Source organism: Suncus etruscus, chromosome 2 (genome assembly GCF_024139225.1).
Source record: "Suncus etruscus isolate mSunEtr1 chromosome 2, mSunEtr1.pri.cur, whole genome shotgun sequence".
Classification (NCBI taxonomy): Eukaryota; Metazoa; Chordata; class Mammalia; order Eulipotyphla; family Soricidae; genus Suncus; species Suncus etruscus.
The window spans coordinates 742,425-750,211 of NC_064849.1; positions in this window are offsets into that span (position 1 = coordinate 742,425).

Below are 7,787 nucleotides of genomic sequence, written 5' to 3' on the forward strand. Positions count from 1 at the left end.
ACATTTAGGAGAAATATTTCATTCTCTCTCTCTCTCTCTCTCTCTCATATTTTGGACCACACCTGGCAGCACTCAGGGTTGACTCTTGGCTCTGCACTTCAGAAATCACTCCTGGCAGGCATGAGAGACCATATAAGATGCCAGAGATCGAACCCGGTCGGCTGTGTGCAAGGCAAACACCCTCCCCACCCCACTCTATTTTCTGCCTCTCCCCCAATTCTTTGCAGGCATCTTTTCGTAACTCTGCTGATAACTTTTGGGAACGTCTGTCCCTGAAAGAAGCTGCCCAGGATGTTCTCCTGGCTCTGACTGGGCCCACTGGAACTTCATGAACACGTGTGCTCTGATAAGACGCAGGTTCTGGGCAGCAGAATGGGCCAACGGCGCCTCTGCAGTGGTGCCTCTCTCCATTGCCCCTCACTTGCGTTCATGGCCGAAAATCACGCCTCTCATGTTTGTCATTTTCGGCACGTCGTAAGTTGTATGTCTGTCAGCTCAGAGCTGACCCTCCTGAATATGTCCGGGTTTCCTGAGGGGAAAAAGGCAAGAATATGAAGGGGGGGGGGGGCTGGAGCGATAGTTCAGCGGTAGGGCGTTTGTCTTGCACATGGCCCACCCGGAACAGAGTGGATTCCTGGAATTCTGTATGGTCCCAGAGCCTGTCAGGAGCAATTTCTGAGTGCAGAGCCAGCAGGAACCCCCTGGGTGCAGCCAGGTGTGGCTCAAAAACCAATCAGTCAATCAATAAATAAAGCTAAAAAAAAAAGAATATGAATAAAGGACTGGAGTAGGCAGGGGTCCTCAAACTTTTTAAACAGGGGCCAGTTCACTGTCCCTCAGACCATTGGAGGGTCTGACTATAGTAAAAACAAAACTTAGGAACGAATTCTTGTTTTTGTTTTTGTTTTTTGTTTTTTGTTTTTGTTTTTGGGCCACACCCGGCGGTGCTCAGGGGTTACTCCTGGCTGTCTGCTCAGAAATAGCTCCTGGCAGGCACGGGGGACCCTATGGGACACCGGGATTGGAACCAACCACCTTTGGTCCTGGATCGGCTGCTTGCAAGGCAAACACCTGCTGTGCAATCTCTCCGGGCCCTTACGAACGAATTCTTATGCACACTGCATATATCTTATTTTGCAATGAAGAAACAAAACAGATACAAATACAATATGTGGCCCGCGGGCCATAGTTTGAGGATCACTGGTGGAGAGGGCATTTGCCTTTTATGCAGCTGATCCAGGTTGGATCCCAGCATTCTATATGGTCCCCTGAGTACAGAACCAGGAATAACTCCTGAACACTTTGGGGAGTGGCCCCAATGCCCCCCCCCAAAAAAAAACGTAAGATGAATCAGAAGTTATGCCACCCTTGAACCCAGCCCCCTGCTCCCTCTCTTTCAAGCTGCTTTCCTCCCTGTGCTCATGAGGATCCTGCCCAAGGTAAGTTGTTTTCATGCAAATAAAACCCTTCTTCTATACCCAGCTGTTGTGGGCTTTTTCAGGTGACCTGGAGAGGTGCAGACTTGGCACGTAGGAGCCCTGGGCTGGTCCCTAGCACCGCCTAGCACCACCAGGTTGTCTGAGCACCACCACGAGTGAGTCCAAGTAGTAAGTCAGGAGTAATTGCTAAATATCGATTGGTATGCCATCCCTCCCACCACCACCACCACACACACACACACAGAAAAGGAGACAATGATTTAGGGCCTGAGAGATAGTTCAGTGGATGAGAGCACGCCTAGCACCTGGGAGGCCCAGGCACTGGCAGGAACAACCTTTCCATGCAGAGTTGGGAGTAGTTCCAGAGCACTGCTGGGTAGAGCCCCAACACCCCTTCCAAAGAGGCCAGAATATGAATAAGGGATGGAGCAATAGTACAGCAGGGAGGGCATTCGAACAACTTACACTGTGCAGGGACATGATCATAGCTCTGTGAGAATACAGAGGAAGAATTGAATCGAACTGAAGGTGGAAGTAGACAACAGCCCCATGACAAAGAATTGATACTACTCGAGACCAAAAAAATGTTTTTTTTGCTAAAACAGAGCAGAGCCAGCCTATATCATCAACCTCCTTGTTGAATAAACGTTTCTACAGCACAACCACCCACAATGACGAGAGAATTTCACATGCACCGGAAACAGTCAGACCAATCAGATGGATGCTGGGCCAGCAACAAGTCTGAAGCAGTTTCCGAAGATTGCTCCTTTACAGAAAGTTTTCTGACCCGCACACGACTTAAATTAGAAAGCAGTAAGGGGGGGCCGGAGAGACAACATAGTGCACGTGGCCAACCCGGGACAGACCCTGGTTCGATTCCCGGCATCCCGTGTGGTCACCCTAAGACAGCCAGGAGCGATTTCTTTCTTTTTTTTTTTTCTTTTTCTTTTTTTTTTTTTTTTGGTTTTTGGGCCACACCTGGGGATGCTCAGGGGTTACTCCTGGCTCTGGGCTCTGAAATCGCTCCTACCTTGGGGGACCATATGGGATGCTGGGGGGATCGAACAGAGATCTGTCCTAGGCTAGCACGGGCAAGGCAGATGCTTTACCGCTTGCGCCATTGCTCCAGCCCCCAGGAGTGATTTCTGAGCTCGGAGTAACTACTGAGCAATGCTGGGTGTGGCCCCCAAATCAAAAAAATAAAAAATAAAAAAGTGTTAAGAAGGAGCTATTGAGGGCCCGGAGAGATAGCACAGCAGGTGTTTGCCTTGCAAGCAGCCGATCCAGGACCAAAGGTGGTTGGTTCGAATCCCGGTGTCCCATAGGGTCCCCCGTGCCTGCCAGGAGCTATTTCTGAGCAGACAGCCAGGAATAACCCCTGAGCACCGCCGGGTGTGGCCCAAAAACCAAAAAAAAAAAAAAAGAAGGAGCTATTGAGAAAATTCCAAATATTTGGAACTTGTGAAAACTCACAATATGCCTAAGAAAGTGGAAAACTGGGACAGGAGCAATAGTACAGTAGGTAGGGCGTTTGCCTTGCACGTGCTCAACTTGGGTTCAATCCCTAGTATTCCATATACCACCCCCCCAAGCCTGTCAGGAGTGATTTCTGAGCTCAGAGCTAAGAGGAGCCCCTGAGAGGCACTGGGTGTGGCCCTAAAACAACAACAAAATTTCAACCCCATGATCTGATCTGAAGTAGGGAGATAGATGTACTGTAGCCAAGGCACAAAGCACACGGTACAAGGCACAGGTATTGTGTATGACCCAGGTTCGACTCCCAGCTCCACACTGTCCCCTTGAGAACCTCCTAGTGCAGCCCTCAAGGTCTCCAACCACCTGGGGCAGGCCCCTTGCTTTGAACCAGTGCCTTTGAACCAGTTTGTGAGCCATGTAGGTGAGGACCCCAGATTTCCTGAACACCACCTGGGTGCTTCTACTCCTCACCCAGACGCAAAGATTCAAACAAAACCCATCACACAGGGCTGGAGCAGTGGCGCAGTGGGAGGGCCTCTCTTTGTCTTGCATGCGGCTGACCCAGGATGAACCACGGTTCCATCCCCGGCGTCCCAATATGGTCCCCAGGCCAGGAGCAATTTCTGAGCGTAGAGCCAGGAGTAAACCCTGAGAGTCACCGAGTGGGGCCCCAAAACAAATGAAACAAACAAACAGGGGCCAGAGAGATAGCACAGCGGCGTTTGCCTTGCAAGCAGCCGATCCAGGACCTAAGGTGGCTGGTTCGAATCCCGGTGTGCCATACGGTCCCCTGTGCTTGCCAGGGGCTATATCTGAGCAGACAGCCAGGAGTAACCCCTGAGCACCGCCGGGTGTGGCCCAAAAACCAAAAAAAGAAAAAAAAAAAGAAACAAACAAACAAACAAAAAACCCACCACCCATGCGTGGAACTGAGCCGAGATCTGTCTCTACCAAACAGACTTCTGCTTGGAGACTGAAGCAGATAGGGCATGTAAGGTCCCAGGAACTATTAACCTTGCCAGACATCTGGAACCCAGCCTGCCCCTCACAGGCCTTTGAGATTGTTTTAACTTGGAGCCCAGTTCAGCTCTGAGCTGCGTTCATTGTTGGATCCTGAAGGTATCATTTGCTACAAGCCCCAGTCTAGAGGAAGAGTAGGAGGAAACGGGGTCCTGACAGTTCCTGGGCTGAGCCTTAGGCTATGGGTTCATCAGATTAGAAAAGGGGGAGGCCACTACAGATAATACTGGGATCCAAAAATAATCAGAGACTACTTTGAGAAACTGTGCCACGAAACATGAGATCCTGGAGGAAATGGGAAAAAAATAAATAAAAGACATTATTGTAATAATGCCCAGAGATGATAGAGATGAGGGCCGAAGGACTGGCTCACTATATGAAGCTCACCAGAGTGGGGAATGCAGTTAGAGAAATGACTCACTAAGAACTACCATGACGATGTTGATGAGTGAGAGAAGTAGAATGTCTGTCTCAAATGTAGGCAGAGGGTGGGGGAAGAAGGTTTAGGGGGCACTGGTGGTAAGAATTTGCACTGGTGAGGGGGGTGTTCTTTCTTTGACTGAGGCCCAACTACAAGCATGTTTGTAATATGGTGCTTAAATTAAAAGAAACTAAAAGTTCTATAATTAAAAAAAGAAAAAGGATCAAGGTTCATATCCAGGGGGGCCTGAAGCACAGGCAGAGAAGGATGAAGTTTGATCAGGTACAACTTCCCGGAGGAGGTGGCAGACAGGCCAGCCCTCAGTCATTAGGTAATGGGGTGACCCTTTGGTTTCCCAGAGCTGGGAGCTGAAAAAGCGGCTCATCCACCCGGCAGATGCAAGCAGAGTGGCCAGCGCCTGGGTCCGAGTGTGCAGGCCGGTGGGCTTGAGCCTCTTGACCTTGCCTGTTCCCTGGGGACTGTGCCCAGGGCAGATGATGAAGATTCACGGAGGGAGTCTCCTTTGAACAATCCTATAATTACGTGTCGGTAATTAGAGGAATCTCCACCCATCAACCTCTTTCAATAAACATTGCACAAGGTGTGGCCTCCCACCTGACCTGCGGGGAGCCAATGGCTGCCTCCCCGCCTGAGACCCAGAGGTGCCAGAGAGACACCGGGGGGCAGCTCCTGCTGGGAGCATAGAGCTGCTGGCACGGGGACCGAAAGTCACTCCCCAAGTGTCCCACGCTGGGCAGCCTCCAGCAAGCCCACAGGCTCAGATGGAGCCTGGACTGGGCTGTGCAGGATCTAGCAGGGCCTTTACCCTTAAAGCAGGGAAGGGCCAGCCCTCGTCTCTGGGCTGGCACTCTGTCTTTCTGGGGCCGCGCTCAGACGCCGGCTAAGGCTGGGCCCCTCTTTGGTTTCTCAGACAGCTGACACCATGGAATCATGGTTTCTCCGTAGGTAAACCATGGAGGCTCTCTGGCTCAGACAGTTTTCTTCTCACTTCGGATCTCACACTTATACTCTCCTCCCTCATTTCTTGCACCAAATTTTTCTCTGTGTGCCAAGAATGAACCTTTTGGAGCTGGAAAAATAGTACCAGAATTAAGAAGCTTGTCTTGGGGACTGCAGCAATAATAGCACAGCAGGTAGGGCATTTGCCTTACTAGCGGCCAACCTGGGTTTGACCCCCAGCATCCAATAGGCTTCCCCGAGTCTGCCAGGAGTTATTTATTTATTTATTTATTTATTTATTTATTTATTTATTTATTTTTCCAGGAGTAATTTCTGAGTGCAGAGCCAGGAGTAACTCTTAGCGCTGCCAGGTACTGCCCAAAAAACAAATAAAAAAAGAAGCTTGTCTTATACTCAGCCAACCCCAGTCATCACCAGTATGGGATCCCTGAGCACAATCAGCCTGAGCACCAGTGGGTAACACCCCTGAGCACAGGGCCAGCAGTCAGCCCTGAGCTCTTCTTCTCAGTCATCCTCCTCTCACCTCCCCACTGAAAAGGAATGGTCTTCTGAAGCACCTGCACTTTGTCCTCTGCATCTCACCATTGCTGCTACTCAGAAGCTCACTGGCGTGGCCTTCTCTGAGTCACTGGGCAGCCCTGGCCAAGCTCAAGCATTGCCCAAGGGCTCAGGGTTGGCACTCGAGTTTCATCAGCGATGCAGATGCTCTGCTTTGTTCTTAGCTCTCCAGAGAAGGCGCTTCTGAACCTCTCGAGGCTACTTTGTGCCAAGGGCTCCTGGCTTTTCCCAGGGAGACTGAAACCTCCCATGGGCTCCCTGGAGACTCTGAATGGTTGGTCTTTCCTGCGCCAGGGTGCCACTGGCCTTCTGGACAAGTGCTTGCTGCGATTCCCATGAATGCCAAGAATGGTGGTCCTCTGCTTTCCCCTCTCCTTGTGACCACCCCGCTCCAGTCTGGAGTCTTCCTGGGAGGGGTCCATGGAGGGGTCCTGGGGCATTCAGTACTTTCTAGGGATTCTGCTCAAATCCTCTCCAGGACATTGATGTGACACATTGGCCCTGAAGCTCATCCAACCTGGCGGGTCCAGGTACCTGGGATCGGAGCAGGAAGATGGAGGGGAGCTTGCGGGGGAAAAGCTTGAGGATCCCCTCAGGGATCTGGCAGACAGCAGATGTGTGAGTCCAGGCCAACTGATCCATTTGGAGATAGAGTTGGGAGTGGTGTGGCCCCTAAGCCTGGGCAGGCCCTGGGAAACAGGAGCAGGGCTAGCTCCCGGCTTGAAGCTGGGCGGGCAGCAGGGAGCAGAGGGACTAGTTTCAGGGGTGGGGTCTCAGTTCCCTCTGGAGACTCAGGGTCCAGGGTGGGGCCAGGCTTTCTGTTACTCACAGCAGCTTCCAGAACTAGGAGTTTCACAGATCATCCATCCGTTTACCAATGAGGCTGTTAGACCAGTCATCGAGCAGCCTCTGCATCCCTTCGTGAGTTTCTTTCACGACATGCCCCAATACAGGCAGGCAGGCAGGCATGCATGCACGCGTGCGCGCGCGCGCGCGCACGCACACACACACACACACACACACACACAATCATTATTCCATGTTTGAGTCGCTTCCTAGAAACCTCACATCTACGGGCAATGCGTCTGCCATTCTGCCTTCTAGAATAAACCTCATTTCAGATGGCTGGATTCACTGCCCCAGTGTCCTGAGACTCCAACCTATCCTCTCTTTGCCCTCCCCTGCCCAAGTTCACTATTATGCTGTCACTTAATTCTGGGGTCCACCTTGGGGACCCAGGGGTACAGTCCCTGTCTGTGCTCTTGCAGGCCTAGCTCTCCCTCACCATTTCAGTGCCTCCTCTTGCGTAATCAGCGACTTTCCATGACCACTTGCTGTGCAGTCAAAGCATGAGCTTGTGTTATGTTTTAGGAAGACAGAAGAGAGAAAGAAAAAAAAAAGAAAGAGTAAAAGAAAGAGAAAGGAAGAACGGTAGAAAGAGAAAGAAGAAAGAGGAGAGCAGCAGGCAAAAGTTGTTTTCCCTTCCAGAATGTTACTCAGGGAAGGCAGAGACCAGGCAGAGAGCAGCTACCTGTTGGCCCTGACCAGTACATAGGTTTATTAGTCAAATAATGGAGGCGAGGGGCCCTGACTCATTGCATATCTGGAACTCACCTCACCCATGAAGGACTCTGTATATCACAACTGTCTCCATAAAATAAAAACCGAAAGGGCCAGAGATATAGCATGGAGGGGAGGCGTCTGCCTTGCATGCGGGAGGTCGGTGGTGGGAATCCCGGCATCCCACACGGTGCCCCGAGCCTGCCAGGAGCGATTTCTAGGCGTAGAGCCAGGAGTAAACCCAAAACCCAAAAGTGAAATAAGATAAATGGCCGTCGAGCACTGATCAAGCCGGAGAGCTGGTCCAGGAGTTGGGTCACTGGGCTTGCTCG